The sequence below is a fragment of the Podarcis filfolensis genome (assembly GCF_964270895.1).
Source record: "Podarcis filfolensis genome assembly, chromosome: 5".
Lineage (NCBI taxonomy): Eukaryota > Metazoa > Chordata > Lepidosauria > Squamata > Lacertidae > Podarcis > Podarcis filfolensis.
Genome location: NC_139608.1, coordinates 70,218,738 through 70,246,208, shown reverse-complemented (window position 1 = coordinate 70,246,208; position 27,471 = coordinate 70,218,738). Strand labels below are relative to the sequence as shown.

Genomic DNA, 27,471 nt, shown 5'->3' with positions numbered 1-27,471 from the left:
GGCCTATATGACTTTTAGAAGATATCTGAAGGCAGCCCTTTAATGCTTGACGTCTTACTGTGTTTTTATAATTTGTTGGAAGCCGCCCAGAGTGACTGGGTCAACCCAGTCAGATGAGTAGGATACAAATAAAAAGTATTATTATTATTATTATTATTATTATTATTATTACTATTAGGCTAGTTTACCTAAACACAAACCTCTATCTTCCATTTAGATAAGCAAGAGACATTATCAGAGTTCAAGGACATATTCTGGTCAGACAAAAACATTTGGGCTGTGAAACAGGACCAGTGAGGTGAGTCACCTGCGGAGAAATCTGAGGGCCAAAGAGAAAGAGGCTTGGAGGGCCACATTTGGACCTCGGCCTGAGTTTCTCTATTCGTACTCTGTACACATACACTAAAAATACCAGCACCTGGCACTGAATACTGAGACCATGTTGCAATAGGGGGATGCTGCGAGAAAGTGTGTGCTTTTGTGAACACCTCACAGGGAGATCCCAAAGCCAGGAGAGTAATTGAGACAAGCCATTTGAGAGCTTTAAGCTAATGGACTAAATTCCAACATTATTCTGAAAGTGCCAGGAATGGGCTAAGCTTGAAAGAATGCTGGCAAATACTTGACATTTTCGCAGCACCCAAACTGCCAGCCCTTACAGGGCGCCATGGGAGCAGGAAAGACTTAAAATGGAATTGGCATTGCTGAGAGCTATCCACTTGCCTCAGCAAGGAGGAATGCTAACCCATTTCAGTTCAGGGAATAAGAGATTTGGTGGGAATGGCAGGAAGGAGGGGCAGCAACAAGGGGAGGGGGATAATGCAAAAACTTTTGTAGAGCAATTTAGAACTTAAGCGGGTGGCCCAAACACAAGCCCTGCAGCTGACGTCAGGGGCTACAACCCCGACTTAATAATAAATAGGTTTGCCTTCTCTTTATTACATGGCTGACATTCTTCTCATACAGTGGCTTCTGATAGCTTCAGAACAACCAGCCAGGCTGGGACTCCTGCAGGGGTCAATTGTGCCATGGATACTTAATACTGTTTGACCTTGCATAGAGCCAGTTTACTTGTTTGAGAGCACCGGGCCTTTGCAAACATATCTCAGAAGTAGACACAGTATATAAATGTAATGAATGTGCTGCTGTAAACATTGTAAATTATACAGACTGGAGTCAAGTATGGGCAAAGGAACTTGACTCTTATCATGCTGCTATAAAATGGCTGCTTCTCTAAGTTCCTGTTTCTTGCTTGGTGTTCCCCAGAATGGCTTCCCTCACTACAACCACACATGGAACACTTTAGTTCCACTTATAAGCTGCTGTCATCAGAGGGAAGAGGCCCTCTAATGGACATTTTTCATTATCACTCCCCAGATCCTTCATCAATCACCTCCTACAAATGTTTATTATATCTAGTGAAGTTTCATGAAGAATTAGTCCCTGAAACCTTGTTTTCATGTTCTTTCTTTCCTTCTTTCATGTCTGTCCGTCACTGTGGGCAGGAACTGCGACCATTGGTCCACCTAGTTCAGTATCATATACAATGACTGGTAGCAGCTCTTCAGGGTTTCAAACAGGAGTGGTTCCTCAGCTCCACCTGGAGATACTGGGAACTGAATTTGGGACCCTTTGTATATGGACTATGTGCTCTACCACTGAGCTATGGCTATACCCCTGACAGATTTATACAGAAGGAAGTACTATTGGTTTCAGTGGAATACAACTTCCACTTAATGCTTTTCCCTTGTCTACACCTGAAGGAAGGCGCAGCTTCTTTCAGGGCCTCATTCAGCAGCAGCAGCAGCAGCAGCAGCAGCAGCAGCAGCAGCAGCAACAGCAACAAACCTTTGGGAAACACATTCATTCTTCACCTCAATTGTTCTGGAGTGGGTTTACATTTTAAAATATTTCATTCATGAGTAAGTGTTAGGAAAATATGCAATTTTGGTAAGAACACCAATATTTCTCTCTTTCTTCCCTATCCCCATTTACATGGATGTTTATTTGGGTTGCAACCTGGTGGTCCTAAAGTTTATCATGTAATGATCCCTCTTGCTATCCCTCTGACTGTTTTGAAGAGTTAAACACCATATACTGTAGGACCATCCTTAAGTGCCTGTAGGAGGAGCTGTCTTTCAGCACTTAGTAACCATGTGTGGAATAATCATCAGGAGCGGAGGAGGGGGAATGTGTAGCCACAGAATTCATTTCCTGGCAGAAATGAGGAAGGCAGCATGAAATGACTGGCAGTATCTAGCTGACTGTGAAGTTACTAAATAGACTGTTGGGATCCCCGCACTTGGTTGGGAAGCCCCAAGCCATTTAGAGATGGTAAAACAATATCACACTAGTCGTCTTGAGACTTGTCTTAAGATGAAGACTTATGCAATATTCGTGGGCTGTGTGAATTGGGGAAAGACGGCTGGTTTCAAAAGTGCCCTCTTACCACATTAAATATAAATATACTTTCTGTCCCAGTGCAATCTCAAAAAAAAAAAAAAAAAAGTCCCTCTACATTTCCAGCACAGTCAGTTTGGACAGGTAAAGCTAGTTTGGAAGGTTACCCATTGGCTAGTATCAATGATGTCACTGACACATCACTCTCAATAGCAGTTTTTTCAACTGTTCTTAAAAATAGTTGTTCAGGTTTTGGCACAAAGGGTGAAAATATAAGAAAAAAGAGCCCCACCTCCCACACAAAGGTGAGCATGAGGGACATGGCAGAGCTGCAACTGATTTAGTATATGTTTGCTAGAACATATGCCTATAGTGTGTTGTGAGAGCAGGATCACACCACAAGTGATGCCTCTTCAATCTTTTGCTTATCTTCAGGATTTATTTGGAGCTGGAGAGCAAGCAAAACGTTGAATAACAGGCAAAAAGCATGAATGCATGAAAGGTATTTGCATTAAGAACATAGCTTAAAAATCTTGATCTGAAAGTAATGCTAGGTTTTTGGTTTTCTAAGTTTGTCAATAACTTCTTTTTATTGAAATAAAGTTAAAAGCAAGATGTTAAAATCGTATCGAAACTCAAATAACATTGGTGGAACCCATCTTAACATGCCAGGCGCAGGGAAACTCAGGCCTAGGAACCAAATATAGCCCTCCAGACCTCCCCATCTGGCCCTTGGTGCACTCCCCCAGGCTGCACCCCTCCTGTTTCGCACCCCAAATCTTTGTACCTGATTAGAATGTGTCCCTGAATTCTTGCTTGTCTGGATGGAGAATGGAGAGGCCTGCACAGGAACTAGCCTACTGCAATTTGTTCCTCCGCCAACTTTTGCCTCTGGATCTGCCCACAATTGCTATGTGGCCCTCAGGAGGTTGGCCGAAAGAGAATGTGGCCCTTTGGGCTGAAAGAGATTCCCCACCCCTGCAATATGTGATAGGGATTAACAGACCTGGGACTTTTCACTTGCCTAGCAACTAATTGAATAAAGCTGGCCAAGTGTGCTCCACAGATAGCAATGATTAGCTGTTACACAAAGTGGGGTTTCTTTTGACAGCCAAGAGGTTATGGCTGAAATGGAATGAGAGGCAGCTCGATTCACAAAGAACAAATAATAAAAACAATTCCTTGGAATTAATTCTAAGATCTTTTGAAGTATGATCAAATTTGTGTCCTTTAAATTTGCAGCGGCAGTACGCATGGTTTCAGCATCTACCCTGAAGATGACACAGGATATAATTATAAATTGCCCCTCCCTGCTATTGAAGCCCCAGTAGCAATACCAAGGGGCTTCTAAATAACAGATCAGCTTCCAAGCAAAGCCACAGACAGGCATGGAAGGGCGACTACTGTTCTGTGACTCATTCCGAGATTCCATCTGTCCGCCCTGCCTTTGGCAATTTGTTATTCCCATTAAGGAGCGCAGCCTTCCTTTCCCAATGGAGTTAACTGCAAGTCTGAGGTCAGAAGTGTGTTCTTATAATAAGTGGTCTGAAAACTGTAACAGGCGGAATTCAACAGGCTGTATTCAGCCCTTCCTCCCAAAGGAGACTATGGCGGTAGTGTATTGATGCTTATCATTAATGTTGATTTTAATGTTTATTGTATACGTGATTTTGGTTTTATTGCCTTTTATTGTTGTGTTTTAACAGTGTTGTACTCAAGGGATCTTGTGATGAATGGCGGGTTGGAAAAACCATAAACACACATACAGCATCATGCTGCTGAGGTTCTCTTCGCCTCTGGAAGGTGACAGGATCAGATTTTTTCTCTGTCTCTAAATCATAGACGTCACCTGATTGTGTGTTTGTGTGTGTCCAAAATCAAGGCAAGATAGTGGGTTGTGGAATCAATACTTTTATGAGACTGTTTTCATCTGTCCATCATACAGATATAGCAGTGAGTAGAAAGAGGTCTTGATGCTGGGGCCACCTGTAGATAAACATGAATTAGCACAGGGGTAGACCTGGAAAGTAAGTTTTTCAGAGTCCAGGCCTACCCAGGTCTCGCCACCACTCAGTAGATTTGTTCTCTGATGCTAGTTATGTTTCTTTATTTGGAGTATTTACTTACCTGGGAACCTCTATGGTTTTTGCTGAGGACCATCAGCAGTTATATTGTTAGAGGTGAAAAACACACTCTGATTCTCAGACATGGTGATTGTGTGCCTCCTCTTTTACATACCCAGATTCAGCACTTCCCCAGGTTTGGAACGGTTTCCCTCCTTGTCTGTGTGGATAAGCCATTAAAGAGACAGATGATTCCTGCTGGGCAGAAGAAAACCCTGCGGTCACGAGAAACGGTTCTCTGGTTACGTCTAGGCAGGTGGATAGACTGTCTAGCCAAATGTAAACACAGCCCATGTTTTCATTTTCTGCTAACACCTGAGAATGAGTACTCCCACACAACTGAAAACCCCTAGGAGGTCCAGAGGAGCCGGAATCCAAGGCAGCTACTGCCAAAGAAAGTCAAAAGACAGGATAACCGAGGAGGGGGAAAGTGGGGGGGGGCATATATCCTTGCTGTCAATTACTGTTATAGGAGTGTTGGAGCTGAAGAAGCACCTTTCACCCATCCAAAGGACGATCAGCTCCCCTTGACTGTAAACCACCATCTGAGAAAACACTGCCGAAAGGCCTGTTATGAAAAAATAAACCTCATATGCTGTTCCTTGTAACTCCGAACCAAGGCAAATAAATATCAAGCTTTCCTCAGCATATAATGTCAGCTTGTCTCTAGTGCTTTCAAATATAAGCTGCCTTCAGTGTAAATATCTATCAGTCTATCCATCTATCTAGCTGTTGAGGAGGATGTCAAGGTAAGTACCGGTAACTAGTGTATGACTTGGATTTCGGTGGAAAATATATCTCAAGATCAGGGAAATGAGGATTAATCGAAAGAGCATCATTCCACAAAAGCTGCTGGAAGAGGAAGGTGGGGGTGTTTTGACAAAATGGGATTGAGGGGAATTGGTGCATAATGCAGCAGCCCAGGACTAGCTTACCTCAGCACCCATGCAGGTTTGGCAGCAGGGAAAGTCACATTTTCCTAATATTATGCTTGACAGCTGCTCACTTCCTTTTACATTGCATCAGTAGCAGACACCACAGTGAGGTGGTAGCGCTCACCTGACCTCCCAACATCTGAGTTGCTGTTGCTTTCCGGGAATGGAAGCGGAGAGGCAGTGAGGAAGTCTATGTGATGAAAATGCATCTGCAGGAGTGCCAGGTTGGCTCCACCAGTGCATTTGCTACATGCCAACCTCCCCACTCCCTTGTCCCTCCCCTTCCTGGTAAGCAGCAGCGACTCAGGTGTCAGGAGGTCAGGTGTGCATTGCTTTCCCCAGCATGCTGCCCATTACTGCATTATGTATGTAGAATTTCTGTATACCAAGAATGGAAAGCCATACTGGTCTCTTGCCCCTTGTTATGAACAACAAAATATGATATGTTCTGCGTAATCATTTAGAGCTGGGCTGGGCTGCTGGTGGCCCTCAAGATGTTCTTGGAGGCCAACTCCCATCAGTCCTAGCCAGCATGCCAATAATCAGGTTTGATGGGAAGTGTAGTCCAACAACATCTGGAGGGTCCACTGGTTCCCCATCTGTGACCTAGAGTGCAGACCATAAAGAAGGTGAATGTGTGGGTGTTGTTTTTGGGTGGGTGCTTAGATGCATGCATGCACAAAGTCTCTTCTCATATATTGCTGCTTTGAGGGGAAAATATATTAAATTGAATGGCTATCCTTAAAGCCTCCATTGATTTGCAATGCTTCCACAAGAACTGTGAACACAACCAAAATCCTCTGCTGTTGCTCACTTTTCAAACTTTGTTATGTTCAGTGATTTCATTCATGGGAACCCTTCTGCTCGAAAAGGAAGATTGAATGTGACAAGTTCTCCAGTATTCTTTATGGCTTCAGCATTTCCTCCCTCCTCCTCCCCCCTCCATTTTCTTTGGCAGTGAAAAAGGAACATTGCCTGGACACTGCCAGAGAATGCCTAGCTTGGCACAGGTCATCCCACCACCCCCTTCAGTGCAGGCCTGCAAATGGACAACTTTGAAGAAATCTGTACAGCAGAAACGTCAGAGGGGAGATTAACCTTTAGAAAACCTGCAGGTACAGATACAGCAACTCATACCAAATAGGAGTTCCAGGGCTGAGCATTGGAGATGTCAGCAAATGGCAATTCCAGAATGTTCAGAGAGTAGCAAGAGTTGTGTGGGATGGACAAACATTTAGTTGTGCGTGGAAGAAATGTTCCAAATAATAAAAGGACTGGGACAGGATCACTGCAGAGGAGGAAATACTATGCATTTTTCTAATTTATTAGGCAGGCTAATATTTCATGAACTCTCTCTCTCTCTCTCTCTCTCTCTCTCTCTCTCTCTCTCTCTCCATCTCTCCATAGACAAGTGTTGTGCAGGTTCACATCCCTTTTTCTACTCGAAAGCTCCCAAGACATAACTCTGCCAACACAACTCAATTTTGACTGACAACACTCCTTGCTTTCGCCAGTCGGCACACCCCCTGGGGAAACACTAATTGTAGCTTTCTGCTCTACTGACAGACTGTTCCACCGGCACCCGTCTTACCCCGTGAACTGCCACCCAGTTCTTTGTCCCTTTTACGACCCATCATTGGGATCCGTCTTCACTTGAAATTGTGAGGGCAAATGAACCTCAATTTTACTTGGAGCAAGCATTTAACTTCATAGCAACTGTTCTAATGCTTAATCAGCTACAGCAATAACTTCCCTTTGCTCAGTTAAAAACAACACAGGCTTCTTACATATAAAAAATGGTATCTTTGTATGGCTGAAGCTGCAATCCTAAACACACCTGCTAGGGAGGAAGCCCCATCAATCTCAGGGAGCTTCATTAACATGTAATCCCGAAATTTTGAATGCCCTCCAAACTGATGCCAAAGTTTACATGTTAATGAACCTATCTCAGGGGGACACCCTGGGCTGTATCCAAAGTAGTGCTGAGAAACACTTGAGTACTGGAATTTCCCTTCTCCCTCCCTGATGCACACCCCCTAAATCTGTTCTAGGTGTCCCCTCATCTCTCCAGAGCAGATATGGGGAGGGCACAGGGTGCACATCGCAGCCTTTCAATCCACATTCTTGAAGTATGCACAAGGATTCTGTATGCACAAAAGACTAATATGCAACACTGAATGGCTCCTGGCACACCCTCCCAGGGATCATAGGATAGCATCCTAATTGTTTCCCATATATAGGTGGGGAAGCTCAGGCTGGGGAGCTAAATGTGGCCCTCTAAACCTTTCTATCTGGCCCTAAGCACTCTCTGAAAGTTAGCCCCCACTCTACCTAGTCACATCCCCTACTGGCTTCTCTGGAAGCCTCCTTAAGTAGTTTTGCCTGGTTGCAATACGCCCCTGAACTCTGATCATGCTTCTTGCATTCCTGTATGGAGGTTAGTGAGGGGTGTGTAAGCATGTGTAGAGCCTAGCCCAGGCAAAATTTACATTAATTGTTCCACCCACTTTTGCCTCTGGCCCCACCAACCACTGACATGCTACTCCCAAAGGTCCCAAAGGGAACAAGATCCTGAAAAGGTTTCCCTGCCTCTTCTATAAGTAATTTATCACATTTTACGCAACAGATCACAAAAAGTGTATTCCTTGTACATTGAAATGTCCCGAGGCCAAGAGAAATGTCTGTCAGTCTATCAGTGTTTCTCACCCTTGGGTCCCTGGCTGTTGTTGGACTACAACTCCCATCATCCCTGACCTTTGGTCCTGCTAGCTAGGGACAATGGGAGTTGTAGTCCAACAACATCTGGGGACTCAAGTGTGAGAAACATTGATAGACACAGCTTCAAGACATGGAACGCTTTGTCTCCCCATGGCAGTTTGGAGGCCTGTCACAGCCACCTGTAATTGGCTCTCAAGTGCAGTCAACGCGTAGGGAAGACAATTCCTTAGGTTTAAAGCAGATTCATTGTGGGAGGGGAGGAACAAACAGGACCAGGGGATTTGTTTTATTTCTCAGAATGAGAACTAGGGAAAGCAGAGAAGAGGAGGCTTGCTCCAACAAGGAACAGGAGTCAGGCTTCCAATAAGCAGGAGAGGCAGGTGCAGTCTTCAGCTCAGTGGCATATGTTAAATTGCTCCGAGGAACTTTTCAAGCCTCCCTTGTAAAAATCCACATCTTTCTCTCCGTATTTAAAGCATCTTTGTACAGACACTAATTCCTCAAGTATCCAATCCGGGATTGACTTTTAGTGTGTTTGCCCAGGCAGGCTGCCAGCACATCCGTTCCTACGACGCTCCCAAGCTCTGACATTTTTGTTAACACTGCAGTAAATCACAGCAACTGCTCCACGTTTTCACAAAAACATAGAAGCGGGTAGACTTGCTAGGGGCACACAACAGAAGTACAAACAGCTCTCCTTTTCTTTCAAAAAACAAAATAAATCCTAAATCCAAGGATGTGGGGGGTGGAGGGGAATAGCATGAAAGAAGAGCCAGCAGATGGGAGAGACTGAGGAATGAAAATACTGCCAAATGATGACTTGTCACTAGTGTTTGGTGGCAAATGATAGTATATAGAGATTAGAAAAGCCTCAACATTTTCTTAGGTTGACTTCGTCCAATGGAAAGGGCTAGGGGAAAAACCTCTCAAATTGTGATAAAGTTGCTGGAATTTTGTAATCTGAACTCTTGGTTTACAACCCCCCACTTCTCCCAGGCATCAGAGGGAAAAGAAGTGATCTGGACCATTTAATCTGTTGGACTAACAGTAGCAGCAGTTTCATACCAGATTTCAGCAGGGAAAATAAAAAAGCTGGGAGTGGGGAGGGGGAGAACACACAACCTGTGGTGTTATTGAATACCACCCACCCACACATATTGGAGTTGGGCCCATAACCCAAGGCTCCTTGAGTTTTGCCAGTATTTTGCCTCTCCACCCACAGACTATGCTAAGAAGTGCATTTATATGCTCGCAAACTACACCACTTCTCTCACCCCTCAAAATACTCTGACAACTTAACACAGTTGCTGGTGACAGTAGCCTGCTAGCATTTAATTCTCCTCCCATCAGTGAATTAGAAAATCCCCCCTTTTTTTCTTCTTAAAGCCTTTTAAAGTAGGGTGGCAATTTTTTAATGAACATTTTTAAACAAAATTATTTTTACGAAAATTCGCCAACAAATCTACACTTCTGACATGCGTTGGCATACACTGGGCTTTCCCGGACATTTTGGCTGATTTTTGCAAATTCTGCCTGGATACTGTTTTTGGCAGACGAATCCCAGCTACGTATGTCCAGGAAATTCCGGACATATGGCAGCTCAGTTTTAAAGGCTAATGGTGTTAGTGCTCTTATTGGTGGCCATGGGGATGGCAGAATGGTAGCAAGTCCTGATGACTCTGAAGTATGACTTGTCATCCCCTTGAAACTCTAGCAACAAGTGTTTTAATTTGTCCTGGTAATCACTTATGGAACCACATTCTATAACTTCATGTCCACACCCCACATTATTATTATTATTATTATTATTATTATTATTATTATTATTAAAGTTCTATTTAAAGCATGTGGCTTCCCCCAAGGGACCCTCAAGAGCTACAATTCCTAGTACCTTTAATCAGCTCCAGTTCCAAGGATTCTTTGGGGGAAGCTGTGTGCCTTAAATATATGGTGTGGGCATGGCTGATAAGAGAGCTGAAGAAGGGCCTCTCCCCTTTAAAAATGCCCTGGATTTTGTCATTTTTGCTTTTACATTCTTCAAAAGAAATGGTCCAAATAGAGAAGAAACACTAGTTAGGAAACTTCAGGGGAGATCAGAAATAACTATAGATTTCGTCCCTTAGAGGAAATCTCTTCTGTTTTTGTAATATTTCCAAGAAGAAGCAGGAAGCACCAAAACTCTAGGGGGAAATCTGGCAACATTCTTTGCTTATTTCTGCAGTTTCAGAGAGTTTGGATGAGGTTCAGAAAAACTTTGGGGGGTGCTTATGCAAACTGCATCTCCGAACCTGCAGCGATCCGTCCATTCATTTGCAATGTCAGTTCTTCTTGTGACGAAGATGTGCCTTGGCAGATTGAAAGCAAGCCGAAAGGAAACGATGTGTTTAAATAATACGGCGAATAATAAAAAAGATGGAACTGGCTCCTGCTTCGTGCCGTGTGGCCTTCTCTTGGGCCATACAAATTATTGCTCAGATTTGCAGATCCCAAGGTGATCTCTGGCTCTCTAAGGCAGTTGCTTTCAGAGTGTACACTTTGAAGAGAACATTTTCTACACATCAGGGAACTCCAAGGCATCCACTGCAGAACGCCTGCATTTTGCAAATGATTCTGGAGCATCTACATGGACAGGTTACACAGAGCACTGGCTAGGCAGGTGCGCAAACTTAGAAAGCAACACATCTGACACTCCTCTAGGTCACATATTTTAGGGGATGGTGGTAATGCAGGAACGAATGCTCAGTAAAGACGGGGCATTGCCTAACCTCCATGTGCAATCAAATCAGGATGAATGCTCAATAAACGGGTTGCCCGAAGGAGCCCACTGCTGCTCCAGGGAGACCGTTCACACCTTCAGCTGCACATCTCTTGAGTGATGTAAACCGTCATGTACAAACTGCCCCACCAAACTCCTGGGACAGTTGCATGTAGGGTGGGGAGCAGGAGGGAAGCCAGGACAAAGTGCTGCTTGTTCTGCTCCTTGTCTTCAATAGCCTTCGCATCTATTTGTGCAAAAGTCTCACATGGCTCGACAACAGCGAGGCCTTAGGAGAGAGAACAAGTCCTATGTCTTAATGGCCCGTCTGTTCTGTTGCATACTCCACAAGGCTGGCAGGACTCCTGATCTCCCATTCCATTTTCAGGAAGCAGCCCATCACCCCTAACCCCCCCACCCCTATTCTGCTCCCACAGGCCTGCCTGTATATTTCACTGTCAAAGTGCAGGTATTTATTTTTTGCCAGCTTCCTTTCTGTTTTATTTTCCTTGCCTTATTTATGGCTCTTCCCTTTCAGCTCCTTACTGTCTCGTCCCGAACTTTTGCATTATACTGCTTCTCATCTAGGAGGCATTAATCTCTTGGACCAGTGTGCAGAGTGATGGACTTCCCTCATCATCATTAATTTCCCTTCAGCTCCTGGCCCTTCTTCTGGATCCGCAGCAGCTGTACGTGTCCTGCCGGCAGCCTCGGCAGCCCCAAGAACCATACGTCGAAGCTCCCCATTACAGAGGCCTATTGTTTCGTTCTCTCGGCTGTCAGAAGTTCCTCCAGCCCAGCCTGCCAGACATACTAATAACACTTGGCCAAGGCTTTAAATGAACACCCTAAAAACCTGCTCTTTAAAACAAGTTGTTTTATGCTAAATAAACTAGGCAGGCACCTATTGCCAGAATAAATTAATTAGTTTTTGTGTGTTTACCCTGCTGGTCTCAATACTCTTACCATCCCCTAAAATATAAACAACAAAAACTCATGCGGCATTATGGATGCATAGAATCTGTCAGTTTTGGTTTCTCTCGGTTTCTCATTTTTCCATTCCTTTTCCATTACTATTTTTTAAAGTCCTCGTGATAATTTGTCAGCATTTTAGTGCATGTTCCTCCAAATACACACATTTCTGTATGCGATTTCCCTTAATATACACATTTTTGCAAGCAATGTAATGCATTTTACTAATCTGTGCCTTTCTGGTGACTCTTTCCCCTAATGCAGTATGTACACATTTTTTGTTCGAAAAACTGCACCACAAAATTTGGAGAAGTGTGAATTTTGAAGGATAGCTGTATTCAGTGCTTTTTTCTGGGGGGATGCATGGTTATGCATACCCCTAAACATTTTGTGAATCTAAGTTTGGCCTCATTCAGGGGCAGTATTTCAATATGAGTAGGAAAATGAGAGTACCCCGAAACATTTTTTTTAAAGAAAAAATGCACTGGCTGTATTTCAGTTTGCACATTGTTTCAAGAAGTGCAAATTAGGTAGATATGCAATAAAATGCAAACCAAATTTCTTCCCTGTCTGTATGTGTCATAAGGCTTTTGTGGAACAGAGCCAGTTTGTTATTTACATGAGGTGCTCTCTTTGTGCTAGGGCGATATGTGTGTGTGTGTTTATCATAGGCCATGCTGTGTATGTATGCATGCATAAAATTAGACTGCACACCTATTTTGTGGTTCTTTGAGCCCACTTTTTTCTCTATATGCTGAATGAATGTGTGCATTTGTGAAATGAGGACAATATCCCATGCATTTAGTCCACACAGCTGTGCTTTCAGAGCAGGGGAATGAGGCAGACATCAAGACCCCACTCCACAGAATGAGCACAAGAGACCTCAAAGGCAACAGGACTGGTTTGCCACATTTGGATGTAAGCGAAGGAATACACATGGCCACTGAAAGAGCCACAGGCTGCTCTATAAGACCGTTAAATCCGTAATCTAAAATTGTGTCAGTGTACCACCGAGTCAACGAAATATTATGCCACAATACATCTGCTGATCTTCAAGGTGACACAATACTTCTTCCCTGCCTCTCTGCAACTGACTAACATGACTGGAAGTGCTTAAAATACTTAAACTATCCATCAGAAAAAAATACAGCTGGAAGACGACAGAGCGGAGGAGAACAACTTATACCACTTATAGAAGATGTTCACACTTGAATGGGTCTCCAAACAGCACAGAGAAGAAGTGAAGGAAGATATAAAGTTGTGCCTTAAACTGAATTACCGGTAACTCTCAACTTACGCACATTTAACTAGTGTGCATTCAGCTTTAGGTGCTTGGCAAAAAAATAAACAATAGGGGGTTGGCGTCCAGGAAAATAGATTTTAGCAGTTCCACCTGCCATTGAACCCAATATGTCTTGACTCTACCCAATTTTGGCTTTAGGTACTATCCCCGGAACTTAGCCCCAGCTTAAGCTGAGAGTCACCTATATTAAGCAAGCCAACCCATATGCTCTGTACCACGTGGGCAAGTGCAGATATTTGGAAATCCAGAAAGAGATTTTTCTGTCTCCCCTTTCGAAACATACCACCAAAGTTTTAGCAATGAGGACTCTGTTGTAATGAATCAAAGATGCCAATGGCCCCATTGTTGGAGGTTTAGTCAGGGGTGGGGAATGCTAAGCAAGAGGCTTCTATGCAAGGCAGTGATGGAGAGGTGGATCTATGCAGAGCTTGCCACACAGCATGGGTGAATTACAGCTCATGGGGGCATTTCCTTAATATGATCAAATAGGACAGTCCTGATTAAAGAGCCCATTTATTCTTAAGGGAGTCTGGGATGTCTACTTGCCGAGAATACTCATGTGAAATCGGCCCCATCCCAGAAAAAATGGACAAGTGGCTTTCTGCTCCAAGCCACTTGCCAGCCAACGACAACATAAAGCTCACCCTCCATTTGCTGGGAATTTGAGAAGTTTGTATAGGACAAGGCAGTGCAGGATTAGAAAGACCCTTAAGGCAAATCCCCAAGGTAGTTATCTGAGCTGTCCGGGCGTGAAGCTGTCCCAGATGAATGGAGTCAAGAGGCCTGGAAGCCACAGTGAGCTCCCTAACTCTCCCATCCTCAGGAATCTCGCTCAGCTGCTGTGAAGGGCAGCTGCCTAGACTCAGATCCACCTGCTGCTATTGTGTCTGAGAGGAAGACCATGAGCATATTTCCTTAAATCCCATCGAAACCAGCAAAGCTACTTATGTGGCACTTTCTTTAAGAGCCCCGTTTTCCCCAGTTGTAAAAACTCTAGAAGGAAGGCCAATAATATATTATCCCCATATTACAGACTGGAAGAAGCAGACAGTGGGTGAGCGGGACCCAGTAAGTCTGCAGCTGAAAGGGAGCTTGGAAGCAGGAGTTTACAGGCTCACATGCCTCATCCCCTTAATCCTCAGATGTAATCGGATTTGGGGCAGGTTTCCACATGCCTTTTAAATATGTAAGGGCATGAGGGTTTGTATGCATCAAGAGCCACATTTGTTCCACCGGGGCCTTTCCTTTCAACTTGTCTTCTGAGTATACCAAGAGATTTTCCACCTTCGCTATATAATCTAAAATCTTGTGATTTCTGGCTAGATGCCTATGCTAGGTGATACTGGGTGCCCTCTAGCGGCGACATCTATTTCAGCTATGAGAGGGATTTAAAAGCAGCGATGGTAGTATAAGGCTAAGATTCCATTGGATGGGTTCTTTTTGCAGTGAGGGGAAGGAGTAAAATATAGAATTGTAGAGTTGGGACCTCAAGGCTCATCTAGTCCACTTCCCTGTAATGCAGGAATCCTGCCAGATTTCCAAGAGAAAATGTCCTTCCCCCATTTGAATGCTTGAATTTTTGAGTATTTTCACCATTATACCCTGTGCAAGTGGTAACTGGTGGTGTTCGTGATGGCTTCTCAGTGCAAATGGAGTAAAAACAGCCCTTCTGAACTCCCATTACTAGAATGTATGGAGTTTAAACAAACATAAACCAGCCCTTAAAGCAAACCTGGCAAAAAATTTTTTAATGGAATTTGCTGACACAAGCTGTGGTAATGACATTTCATTGCAATGGCTTTAGATGGGGATTAGGCAAAATTTGTAGGGGCCAATAGGTCTGTGTATTACCCACCATAGCTGTCAACCTTCCTTTTTGCGGGAAATTCCCTTATTCCAGCGCCGTTTCCCGCTGCTTCCCACTGCTATCCCGGATTGTTAGATATCCCGTAGACTGTTCCCGGGACAGGTGAGGCTGCTGATCCCTTATTTTTGAGGCTGCTGATCCCTTATTTTCAAATCTGAAAGTTGACAGCTATGTTACCCATGACGGCTAGTTTCAAATGAAACCTCTAAGTCCCGGGACAGAATGCCACTGCGTACAAGTTGCTGGTGAGGAATGGCAGGAGGGGGCTTTTTGTCTTCCTCTCTGGATGGTGGGCTTTGTAGAAGCTTCCAGTCACTGAGCGAAGCAGGGGCCTGGATAGAGTCCTTTGTTGCAGTCCAGCAAGGCTTTTCTTATATTCTTCACCAAGAATAATACAGGGTACATTTAAAATATAATAAATTGGCTCCTGAATGGGCAGGGGTGGGGTGGCATTTTGCTTTGTAATATATTCATTTTAATACTGCTTTAGGAAAGCTAGGACTTATGAATATAAAATACTGTGTTTGCTGCAATTTCGGCTTTTTCCTTTTTCCTTTTTTTTAACAAGGCAAAATTGCCCCAAAGATGGACCATGGAGGGGGCAGGGTGGGGAGGGGTGATTTCTTGGTGACATCATGAGGAGTCAGTCAGTCAGCACTGCATGCAGTTGGCTGCTACTGCCAAGTTGGGACAAGGCCTGCCTCTCTGGTTATATAAAGCACCTGCTTCACATGCATGAAATACCAGGTTCAATGCTTGGTATTTCCAGTTAAAGGATCTTAGGTTTTTAAGGACTGGAAAGACTATTGCACTACATAGAACAACAAGCTGTGGGTATAAGGAGACATTTATGCGCCCATTTTACTTTTTCAGAATTGTGGAGGGCACAAAATACATGTGGTCTGAGCACAAGGCACTTCAGGATCAGCTCATTGCACTGTATATGTCTGCCTTCTGTTCTGCACACAAAAACAGCACTGTTCATAAGAAGAGCTTGGTGGATCAGGCCAATGGCCCATCTAGCCAAGCACCTTGTTTTCACAGTAGCCAACCAGAGGCCTGTGGGAGGCCTGCAGGCAGGGCCTGAGCCCAAGAGGCCCCTGCCCTCCAGAAGTTTCTAGCAACTGGTATTCAGAAGAATTACTGCATCCAACCATATCAGGCAGAGCAGATAGAACTCAAATAGGTCTTGTAGCTTCTGGGTTTGGCTCTCAAGCCTCTGAGCCTTCCTATATTCGTTCTGCTCTTCACCAGAGTTAATAATTCAAAGGACCGCCAAGCCCTTTTCTCCTCACACATTAGTAATTCCATGTTTCAGTGACGAGCCTGCAGGAAGCAGAACTTAACCAAGGACAAATGTGGCTTATATACAAAACCAAACTGGGCAATGCAAAAGGAAGAAGAAGCAACACAGCAGTGTAATCCTAGACAGAGACTGCTTCTCCCTTCTCCTCCTTCCGCATTCTTAACGTCTGCCTGCAGCTTGAATGAAGCAACAACAGCAACAGCAACCAAAGAACATGAAAGAAAAGGGAATGGCTTCTGTGTAGCCTCAAGTTACTTTCAAGAAAGTGTCCTCATTCAAAAATAATCCGGTGGTGCAGGCAGTGTGTATGGATGGGAGGCAGGAGCGAGGAAGGTTGTTAGCATGCTGTAGCTTCCAGGCTGTATTTTTAGGACTGGCATTTAGACTTGGCTCAGGTGCAAATGGCCAAGAAATGTATGGGATTTCCACTTCCTGCCAGATGATACACTGTGTGCATGTATACAAGATCCCAACCGGGTGGACGCTTATTTGGTGCATCAGGTAGCAGCACATGGCACAGGTACAGACTCTCTCATTTAATTGATCTCTCTCTGGTAAACCAGACATGTTTCTACACTGTGTCATTTCAGAGTGCAAGGGAGGTGCTCAGAACTGAATGCTCCTCTATAAAGAAAAACAAATAAATCACTGCACATAGAAAACCAGCATGTCAGGGAGAAGGGTAGGCTAGAATCTTCCTCCCTGACATATAGCATTAGGAACATAAACCTATAGCATCAGGCCAGTGGACCACCTAGCTCCTCAGAATATTGATATCATGAAAATCATGGTAGGCCAGGTAGGGCACTGTCTGGTGAAACATTGCAGTTGTGGAATAAAATCCAGTACCTGCAGAACTCATTGTACACCCCCTTGCACTAGCAGAAATAGGCTAAAAATTTGCAAAATAGTACGGAAACGCAAAAGAAACAATAATACGAAATGCAGGATGCATCTTTTGCTAGTACGGGATTTGTATTACCTTGGTGCAGAATTTTCCATACACATTGCCCTGCCCATAGTATCCAAGGTAAATTTGGTCTCGGCTCTCTTCTTGTAACATGTCCAGACATCTAAAGAAGAAGAAGAAGAAGAAGAAGAAGTGTGCAGCACTACTGTAAGGCCAGAGACAAGTTTAAATAAATGTGACTACTGGCTTCCTACACAGAAAGATTTCCTCTGGCTCAAACAAATGAAGAAGGGGAAAAGCTCTTACTGTGCAATTGGCCAAGGCTAGACAATGAGCCGTTCACTTGCCAAGGAGCCACCTGCCCATGCGTCAATTTAACATGTTAACAAGAGGTCAAAAACGGGCTCTTCAGTATCGGCCATACCCGCCTACCTTTGTTTCAAATCTTCCCATTCACCTGAAGGGATAAGGGGGAGAGAATAGTGCAAAAAGTTCATCTGGGGAAGTCTTTTACTGGGAGAAGCTCATAAATCTCGATCCAGCCTTCTGACCTCCTGGCCCCCAGAGAGCCATAGAGTGGGGAAAGAAGCATTTTCCCTGCTGTGGTGACACACAGGACGGAGGTCTCCCCTCCTCAAAGCAGATGTTATATACATAGTGCTGGGCCAGGCTCTCAGCTGTAAAAGTTGCCTGAATCCTTCCACCGGAGAAGGTGATATTCTAGCTTGAGTTTTGCTGATAAGTTGGGAGCAAAGCAAGGTTTCAAGGTTTGGAAAGAAAAAGCCTTGCGTGGTGACTCAGGGCACTGAATTTGAAGGTTTCAAGTTTCACAAGTAGATAAGATTATGAGTCTGGGTGCAAGACCTTCAGGGCAGGGCGGCTAACATTCTCCTTTCCCTTCCTCCCCCACAACAAACACTCTGTGAGGTGAGTGGGGCTGAGAGACTTCAGAGAAGTGTGACTAGCCCAAGGTCACCCAGCAGCTGCATGTGGAGGAACGGGGACGCGAACCCGGTTCCCCAGATTACGAGACTACAGCTCTTAACCACTACACCACACTTTGCCTAGAATGCATCCCTTCTTGCTCTTGATGTACAGATTCAGCCGATCTCTCTCTGTCTGTCTCTCTCTCTCTCTCTCTCTCTCTCTCTCACCCCCTGTTATCTCTGACATACATAATCCCTGCCATTTGCATAGGTCAAGCATTCTTTAAAAAAAGTTATCTAAAAGATCCCCCCTTGGCACTCTAACAGAAGAGTCTGGAGACATAGTGTGCCACTACAGACTGCCGCCATTTTGAGGTGGGGGTTCAGTGTTATCCCATACAATTCAGGGTGCACAATTAAAGCGGAATTTGGAGCTCTTGTGCGACAAACCCACATCTCTCTCCCAAATGGACTTTTTATGATAAGGAAAGGAACAGGAAGATGTGCCGGAAAGTGTGGGGTGACACTTGCTTGACGAAATGCCTTATTACCTCCCCACAAACAGATCACAGTGCTTGATAAATAGCTCTCTGCAAACAAACCAGGATGAAAGACTAACATGGTGAGAACTTCATATAGGAATCTAGCTAAACATTTCTGTGGAACTCTTTCTGAGTAGCAAAGAAATATGCCACCACTGTCTAATGAGGGCATATTTCCAGCAGGTGTCACTGTCACCCACTGTCAGCCAACCAACCTGCTGCCCAGATAACTGTAGCCTCTCTCTCTCCAGAGAAGGAACATCCCTATTAGTCTATTTCCTGGTTACAGGTGCTCTTCAATTTCAACCTCTCTCCACTTTAGTAGACCTTCGGCACGCTTGTGACTGAAAGCACGTTATTTCTCTTAACACCCAAGCAATGTAATTCTCAATTCAGTGGGGAAAGCCTGCAGAACATCTCGGAGAAATAAGCTCAGGCTGCTGAGAAGTGATAAGAACAGCTGAGGTTAAGACCTCTCTAACGGTCCCTCCGTGTTTAATTGCTGCAGTCCTTTACTTCATCAAATGAGTGCTGAAAACGGAATGGAAAAAGATTTTTGGTTTTTAAAGCCAAATCTTACCTCATTTTTGTAAGGCTTTCTTGCCAGGGAGAAGACTATATTCCCTCTAGGCAAGGCCTTCTCCTAAATATATTCCAGTGTCTCCTAAAGCTTTTCCAGCGGGTACAGGCCTCATTTTAATAATGACTTAATGGTGATATGGAATATTAGTAGCTAATGTCTGTCAGCGTGACAAAACGTAACTCCATTCTCCTAGGGGAGCAAAAGTAAATGGGTTGCCAGGGAAGCAGAGGCCCCACCCAACTCCAGCGCTGTAATTAACTTTTCCCTCTCCTGACCACTTCACCTCCCACTGAAGTGAATGGGAGGAAGTAAAAAAGCGCTGTGCACACGTCATCTTGAGGACTCAAAGACACACAAGTACCTCAGAACCAGGGCATTGGGGCAATAGAAAGAGGCTGTCAATTGCTAGGACTTTTGTGGGAACGAGTAGGCAGCATTCATCTCTCCAGGCTCTGCATATAGACATGTTATTAGGGCCGGTCCACCCATGAGGCAAGGAGAGGCAACCACCTCAGGCAACAGGAACATTGTCCACCGCTGCGATGGCAACCACCTCAGGCAACAGGAACATTGTCCACCGCTGCGATGGCTGCAGCATGTTCCTTTGAGACCGGATCTGTCACCTTCTCAGCCGCTGCCCCATGCTGCCTCTACAGTAGCTTCTTGGCACTAGCAGGGTGGACACCATTTTGTGGTTCTCCTCAGGTGCCAAAACATCTTGGGCTGGCCCTGCACGTTAGGCCCTTGGAAGGAGGGAGAACCTTCTTTCCCCATGCTCCTCCTCTCCTCCTACCACAACCTGTCTCCTGGTCCACCTTATTTTCCTTCTCCCGGGTGGTCCACAAGGGCATGGGTTAGAGAGCGCCACCTTCCCCCCAGTTGAATCTCAAGAAGAAAGGCATGCCTGGCAGTGGCTGGAGGAGAGAGAAGGTGGCAGTGGAGGGGAGGGGGTGATGGTGGCAGTGGCACAATGGAAGAATACAGGGCCTGGGAGACATAGTGAAGGGACAGGAGCTGAGAGAAGGAGAGAAGTAACTGTGTGGCTGAGAGGACGAGAAAGGCAAGGAGGGGTATATTTAGGGTGGAGTGAATGAATGCTCACTTATTCATAAAGTAAATGACTTTTGGTTCCACTTCTGAGGACTGGCTTCAGCGAAGTGTTCTGAGGAATCTCTTTCCCCCTCGCTGTTTAGTAAACGGACATCCGAAAGGGAAATTGGCAACTGAGTGGAAAACAGATAATCTCTCCTGTGTGTTCATAAGCAGTTATGGGATAAAACTACTTGGCTTTACCATAAATGCAGGGCTGCTTCTAAAAATAGGGGCAACACGTTTAGCTTCTGTTCCCCTCCACCCATGTAATGTTTAGCAGAACATGTCGTGATACATCACAACAAACCTCAGTTCCCCATCCTCTGCCAGTTGTAGTTATTTATTTACTTCTGTTCATTTAAACCGTCTTACCCTGTTCTTTATCTAAAAAAGGCTCCCGAAGCAGTTTTATTTTTAAAAAGAAAGTAGTAAGGCTGTATTTACCCTAAGCCTTACTGTCTAAAAGACATGACACATAAGGAAAAGGGGATAGGGAGGAGGAAGGGAAAAAGCCAACTTAAGAACCAGTTCTTAAAGGTACAGTTCTTCTGAAGCTCAGCTGGAATGGAGAGCATTCAGGAAGCCCGATGGAATGGCTGCCACTAGATAAGGGGTGGGGAACCTTTGGCTCTCCATATGTTGCTGAACTAGAGCTCCCATCAGCCTCAACAAGCATGGCCAAGTGTGCTGGGTGTTGTAGTTCATTAACATCTGGAGGGTGAAAGTTTCCTCACCCCTGCACTAGGTTGAAGGAAGGCCACAGGCAGCTAGTCTCTCAGCAGAGGCAATGGGATAGCCCTGTTTCCATTCTCTCCTTTGTCTTGTTATATGAAGTAGGGGCAGGAAGACACAGAATCCTCTGTTCATTGTGTCATGAAATAACTTCTGTTTGATGGTAGAGAGGATGAAGAGGGAGCCAAATGCCCACTTGCTACTTGCAGAGCTCTTGCATCTTTAGGGTAATACCTTCTTTAACCACTGAACAAACATGGACACTGGATTTTCCCTCAGCGCCCTGCTGTGTGTCTGAGATAAGCCAACACAATGTTTTAGGTGAATACTAGTTTGTCCAAGTATCTCAACAAACTGTAAATACAACTTCTGGACTGGAAGGCGCAACACAGAAACAGTGTGCAAGAAAAACAATACAAGATCCAGGAAGCTGTCCTTGAGTTTGTAAAAGACAGATTTGATGTATGCGCAGTTCTGAATTTGCACTGTTGTACTGTAGATCGGACTGCAAAACAATGGCTGAAGCAGACATAGCAGATGGTAACAACATAAAGGCTTGGGATTTTCTACAGCATTTGTTGTCCTTTAAAATAAAGAGGCCTCTTGGGTTACAGTGAAGGGCCCCTGTTTCAAACTATAACAGGTCAACTGAGGACCATAGAAAAGATGGCAGACCTCTGCAATGTATCTTGCTTTGATATTTTGCCCTGCATCACCCACTCATATAATGAAGAATGAATTTGCACATTACTGTGCCCTTCAACCATCCCAATTTGAGTAGGCATCCCAGAGGTACAGAAGCCATCCTGCAAATATGTACACCTGATTTGGCTGGAGAACTGTGCTACAAAAGTTGAAGAAGTGCGGATTTTGAAGGATGGGTGTGTTTCAAATTTTTTTTATTTTGGAAAACACATATTTGGTAGGTTAGCTTTTAGATGCCAGCTGAACCGAATTTCTCTCCTGACAAGGCATGTTGGTCTGAAAACACAGGAAGGGTACAGCCACAGGCATATTTACTTGGAAGTGGGTCGACAGACTCAGCCAGCTGGACTTCTGAGTAAGTATGCAGCGCACAAGATTAGCATGCAAGACTTCCATTGTGCCCTGGTTTTGTAGCAAACCTGTATTCCTTCAGCCCTTCACAAGATCAGCAGTCTAAATCCTACACCCCAAAAGTGGGTGGGTGGAGCTCGCCACTGGTGCTGGTGATCTCACTACCGTTACTAAGCATACTATGCTCAGTCCTAGCTGTCTAGGAACTGCTTGCTTCCCACACTTCTCACCCTGCCAAATGGCCAATTACAGCATGAGAGTTCATCATTTCCCCGAAGCCTGCCAGTACTTGCAAGAATCTGTTAAGCTGAGGATATTCAATATCTTTTGGGGAGGGAGGGGGAGATGGCATCCCTACTGGTCACCCTCACATCCACTTTAAGAACTGAATAGACTCCCATGTGCATGATCAGATTCAATGAAGTCATTCTGGAATCCCCTACATTTCTTCTTGGCTTCACAGCAAACCATTTCTCATATACCTGCCGGTTTTGTCCATGGAATTCTACTGAGCATGCTCAAGTGCTAAGGGGCATGCTCAGTAGTGGCAACTGCAAAGGCCTGTGCTCTTTGGGTGCCCACAACTGGAATACTATAGGAAACGTGTACAAGAGAAATCTAGATTAGCAAACCGAGGAGTAGATGGGAGGGGGTGGGGCTCCTGAGTGGGGGATACAGTGATGTCCTGGCAGTGCACTGCACTCATTGTGATGGGGATGGTGTGGGGCAAGGGGGAGTCCAGAGGCAGGGGAAGTCCAGAGCAATATCCTAGTTGACTACTTTCCATTTCTTCTTTTGCTGGTGCATATTATATGTCATAGGTGGCTGGTTTTAAGTAAATTGTGTGTGTGGATGTGTGAGGTGTTGGAATCTTGATATGAATAGACCAGATCCACACCTCCTAGAGAATCATGTGCAGATTGGACTGTATGTTCCCATTGGATTTTGCACATCTCCAAAGGTTCTGGTGCATTTCTCAGCACACACACACAAAAATATCCATTTTAAAATGTGTATTTTGAGAGAAAGTGTATTTTAAATGCCTTCTTACCTAAATTTAAATGTGAATGTTCATGTGAAAAAATTTTTTTAAATGCCAATTAAGGCAAAAATGGGGCCAATTAGGTTGATTCTTCTATGTTTAGTCATGAAATCTGGTCACATGTCTCTCACACCCTGTCTAGTTGGGCTCTTAGTCCCAGGTAAATGTGCATAAAATTGTAGCCTTGGCATTGCCTTTTTTTACAGATTTCTAGCAAACAATATGTTGTAGGAACATAGCACCCAGAAGTGCTGGTCTGAAGAAGAGGAAATTTTCCTTCTTTTCCTTATGGTAATTCTTTCCTCCTAAAGCCTCTCTGAAGATAGACATGCTCGGACTCAAGAACAGATGCTCCAGATGGGATGCTCCAATCACACCTGAGTCTGGCCACTGAACAATGCCCACTTTCTTTCCCAGTGAACTTTGTGAAAGCAGAGGCGTGTGCTGCCTTGGCTTTGCGAAGGGAAGATTTATGAGGTGTTCCACTCCAGGGGTTGTTGGCAAATGTTAATTGCTTCTGCTCCAAGGATTTCTGAGTAAGGAAAAGGAGCGACTCTGAATTTTCTTTCTGAAAACCCTGTGTTTTGAAGTTCATTGCCTGTAAATGGAGTATCATTTCATATCCTTTCTGGATATGTAGTAACTTTTGCTTGTGCTTTACAGTGCCACATCACTACAAACTTTCCCCCCTTTTTTCTTTTGCTGAATTTAAGCAGATACAGATATATACCCAGCTACTTAGAGGTAAAATGCAAGAGCTCAACCTTATGTAAGTGTGGTGCCTTCCTAAGGCATCTGTTGTCTTGTTACCTTCTTGCTTAGAAGAAGGGTTCCTCCTGGGAACTGCAAAAAAGAGGTAGAAGAAATTATAGATTTACCTCAGACAGTGGTTTGGATATTCAAAATCTGGGGTCAAATTCACACGGAGATACAGCTGCAAGCTGTATTTAATATGAGATCCAGGCAAATTATTAAACCTACACATGAGTGCTCCCTTCCAGCGCTACAATTCTAAGACTGTTCTACTGCAGTTCCACATCACTCTACAAATCAATTTTTAAAACACGCACACAAAATGTACACTTTTAATGAATTTTATCCCAATATAGGCATTTTTCTATGCATTTATTATAAGATACTCATTTTCATATCCATTTTTACCTAAAGTGGTTTGTAAGCACTTGGTGCATTTTTTCGGGCCCTGAACTATTGCGATATTCAGAGAAACATGAAAATGAAAGGATAATTGCATTATGATTTGTGTATTAGTCTAGGAAGTGCAGATCAATTCAGTTTGGTTAAAAAATATGGACCAAACAAAATCCCCAAGCAGCTCTATTCTTGGTTATTATTAGCTCAAGGAATGGAACAGATAAATCTCCTTTTTAATATATTTGCATACTGCCAATGCGGTTTCAGAATATATATATTGGGTTAGGTAGTTTGGGCATTTTAAGCACAGCATTATCCTTCTAATGCTTGATGGAGAGAGCAATAGGGCAGCTGTGTCAGGTGGATTGATTCTACCATGTGTTCATGCCTATTCAGCACAGGTGCCTGCACAGAGCAAAGCCCCAGGAGAACCCCCCTCCCCTCCCATTGTCCTGCTTTTGAGCTAGGCATTAAAGGTTGATTTAAAGGGTTCCACTCCAGTTGTCCTCCTCTGGTTCTATAACGAGTGGAGCCTTGTATAAACGAACTCAGATTATGCACTTGCTGGGGAATTCCTGCTGTTGAATATCTCTGATTTCCTAGCCACATAGGCTGCCGAGAGTCGCAGTCGAGTTATTCCGCCCCCACAGCTCTGTGAAACTTTTGCGTTTATTGTTGTAGCCCATCAGCATTACAGAGTAATTTCAGATAGCTGGGTTTGTACCTCTCTGATCAGCTCTTGCCTGGGCTCCCAGAGCAGAGGGAACATTCTTGGCCACTGGATCACAGTCAGCGTTGCACCTGTTCCTCTCCAGTGGCACCATGGGAGTTTAAGGCATAATAAAGGGATATAAATAATACCCTGACATTGCTTACACAATCCATTATGGTAGTGTGCACAGTCTGCAATGAGATCCATCAGCTGTTCCCTGGCCATCGCCTCATCACCTAGTCCTTTCAAGTAGAGGCAACAGACAAGGCTCCATAGGAAGTAATGGACAACTATCCTGCCATGAATTCTCAATGCATTCAGCTTTTCAATGATGAGCCAAAGCAGGAAGAATTCTAGTACAAGGAGGGCGAAACTACACATTACATTAAATGAACTAGCCTGGATAGGTCAGTTGGTTGTGGTGCTGATTATGCCAAGGTTGCAGGTTTGATCCCCATATGGGATAGCGGCATATTCCTGTACTGCATATTCCTGCATTGCAGGGGTTGAACTAGATGACCCTTGTGGTCCTTTCCAACTCTATAGTTCTATGATTCTATGTATAACAGCTTTCGATTTATACAGGTACCTATTGAGAAGATCCATTAAAAACAACAGCTGTACCCAAAGGAATCATTGTGAAAATAGGAGATATTTAGGGGGGGGTGTGCCAAATTTTGCCCTCGCTCAGGGCACCATATTACCAAAGTCCGTCCCTAGTAGTGTGATCCTCTGCAACAGATGAGTTACAGCCTTGCACTTAAGTTTGCTAACTAAATTGACTAAAGGGAAAAAATGGAATGGCCCCTGAGAGATTAGAATGAATCGCATTTGAGCTCCTGATATACATAGGGCTCTCTACTAAGGTGGGGAAGTGTCACACTAACTGCTTAGCGTGCAAAGTGGCAGCCCAGTGGAAGCTGATGCCACATTGATGGTTATCAAAGAGAGAGGGCTCCAAAACAAGGGATTGTAAGCTAGTCTTTCCGAGCTGCAAAACTGATTTAACCACCAGGAAGTAGGAAACACGAAAATGTATCCAACATTAATTTCATTACTGAAAAGTACCAATAGACAAATGCTCAGTATTTCTTGATAAATAAACCAAATGGGATCCAGATACCTGAGGATCCAGTGAAATTGTGAAATTGCCAAACCACCAAATTAGTTGCATGGGCAGGAGCAGCAGGAAGTTGCTCCATTTACTTTAAATATTCCCATCAGCATATTGCCTTACAAGAATAAATTTCTTGTGGGCAGATTTCTAACCCCATACTATAGGGTCAGATGCATTTTGAATGCTATTTAATTTGCCTAGAGTCCAGAGAGTTCTTGCTTACTGGTTTATTACGCACTCTTTTGTGCCACCAAGATGCTTTTTCCTGGTTTTGAGCCAAAGTGGCTTTTCCAGAAGCTTCCTAGCAGGATTGGCTCTGGCGGTGGAAGTACACAGTCCTGACATCTCTGCTACTTTGGGCTTTCCCCTCTCTGTCCTAGTAAGTGGCAGCAACACAGCTGCCAGGATGCTAGCATTGCAGCTCCACCCCACCAGATAAGCTGCTTCTGGTTTTGTAAGGTCTGCCGTTACCAGATCTGCCCATGTGAACCCCTATCTCTTTACTAGAGACCATTGCATGCTGCAGAGAGTATTTTCTCGCTGAGCTAACTAACAAACAGCAGCAAGGCAACTTTCCAGAATAGTTTTGACTCCTCACATCATTACGGGGCAGCAAAATGACTCCAACTAGAATGTATGAGCAAACAGCTAGTCACGGGCAGTCACTGTGATGCACAGAATTGGAAGGCTAGTTTGGAACTGTTATCCAAAAATGTGGCCATTTAAAGCACCCACACTAGGATGCCTTGTGCACTGACCTGCTCTTCAAGAGACGATGTTGAATAATCGCAGCAAATTGAAAGCGGCTGCTTGTGCACACAGTGTCATTGCAGACATTTTCAGACACATCTTTCCCTATTCTTTTACCCTAAGAGGGCAAAACATGCATGGTGAGCAGCTGCACAGAACAGGCACTTGGTCATCAAAGTCTGCTTCTGTGCATGATTTTTGTGATTATATTATGTATGTATGTATGTATGTCGTCATTTCAAGGGGCTACCATATAGCTGGAGATTATGGTTTGGATCTTAATGTAACTTAAGGAAGCTCACAGAAAAGAAGCTTCAGGCCTCCTCTTCCTCCTGCACCCAAAGCCTGTGATTTATTCCCTTTGTTTCCAATGTGGGGGGGGGGGACATGTGCTAGTCATAAGGCTGGCTTTGGTGGCATGTTGGGGGACTGGGAGAACAATGAGTATGAAGGATCCATTCCTTCCCAGGATCTGCCA

The 27,471-nt window shown here is 44.3% G+C and overlaps 1 long non-coding RNA gene across 1 annotated transcript; it reads left to right on the top strand.

Moving 5' to 3' along the window:
* Positions 1 to 206: 206 nt before the first annotated feature.
* On the top strand, positions 207 to 4,945 carry LOC310763662. The gene is made up of 3 exons (XR_014548747.1): positions 207 to 298; positions 4,107 to 4,203; positions 4,643 to 4,945. It is a non-coding gene; the product is annotated as an uncharacterized lncRNA (long non-coding RNA).
* Positions 4,946 to 27,471: the final 22,526 nt, after the last annotated feature.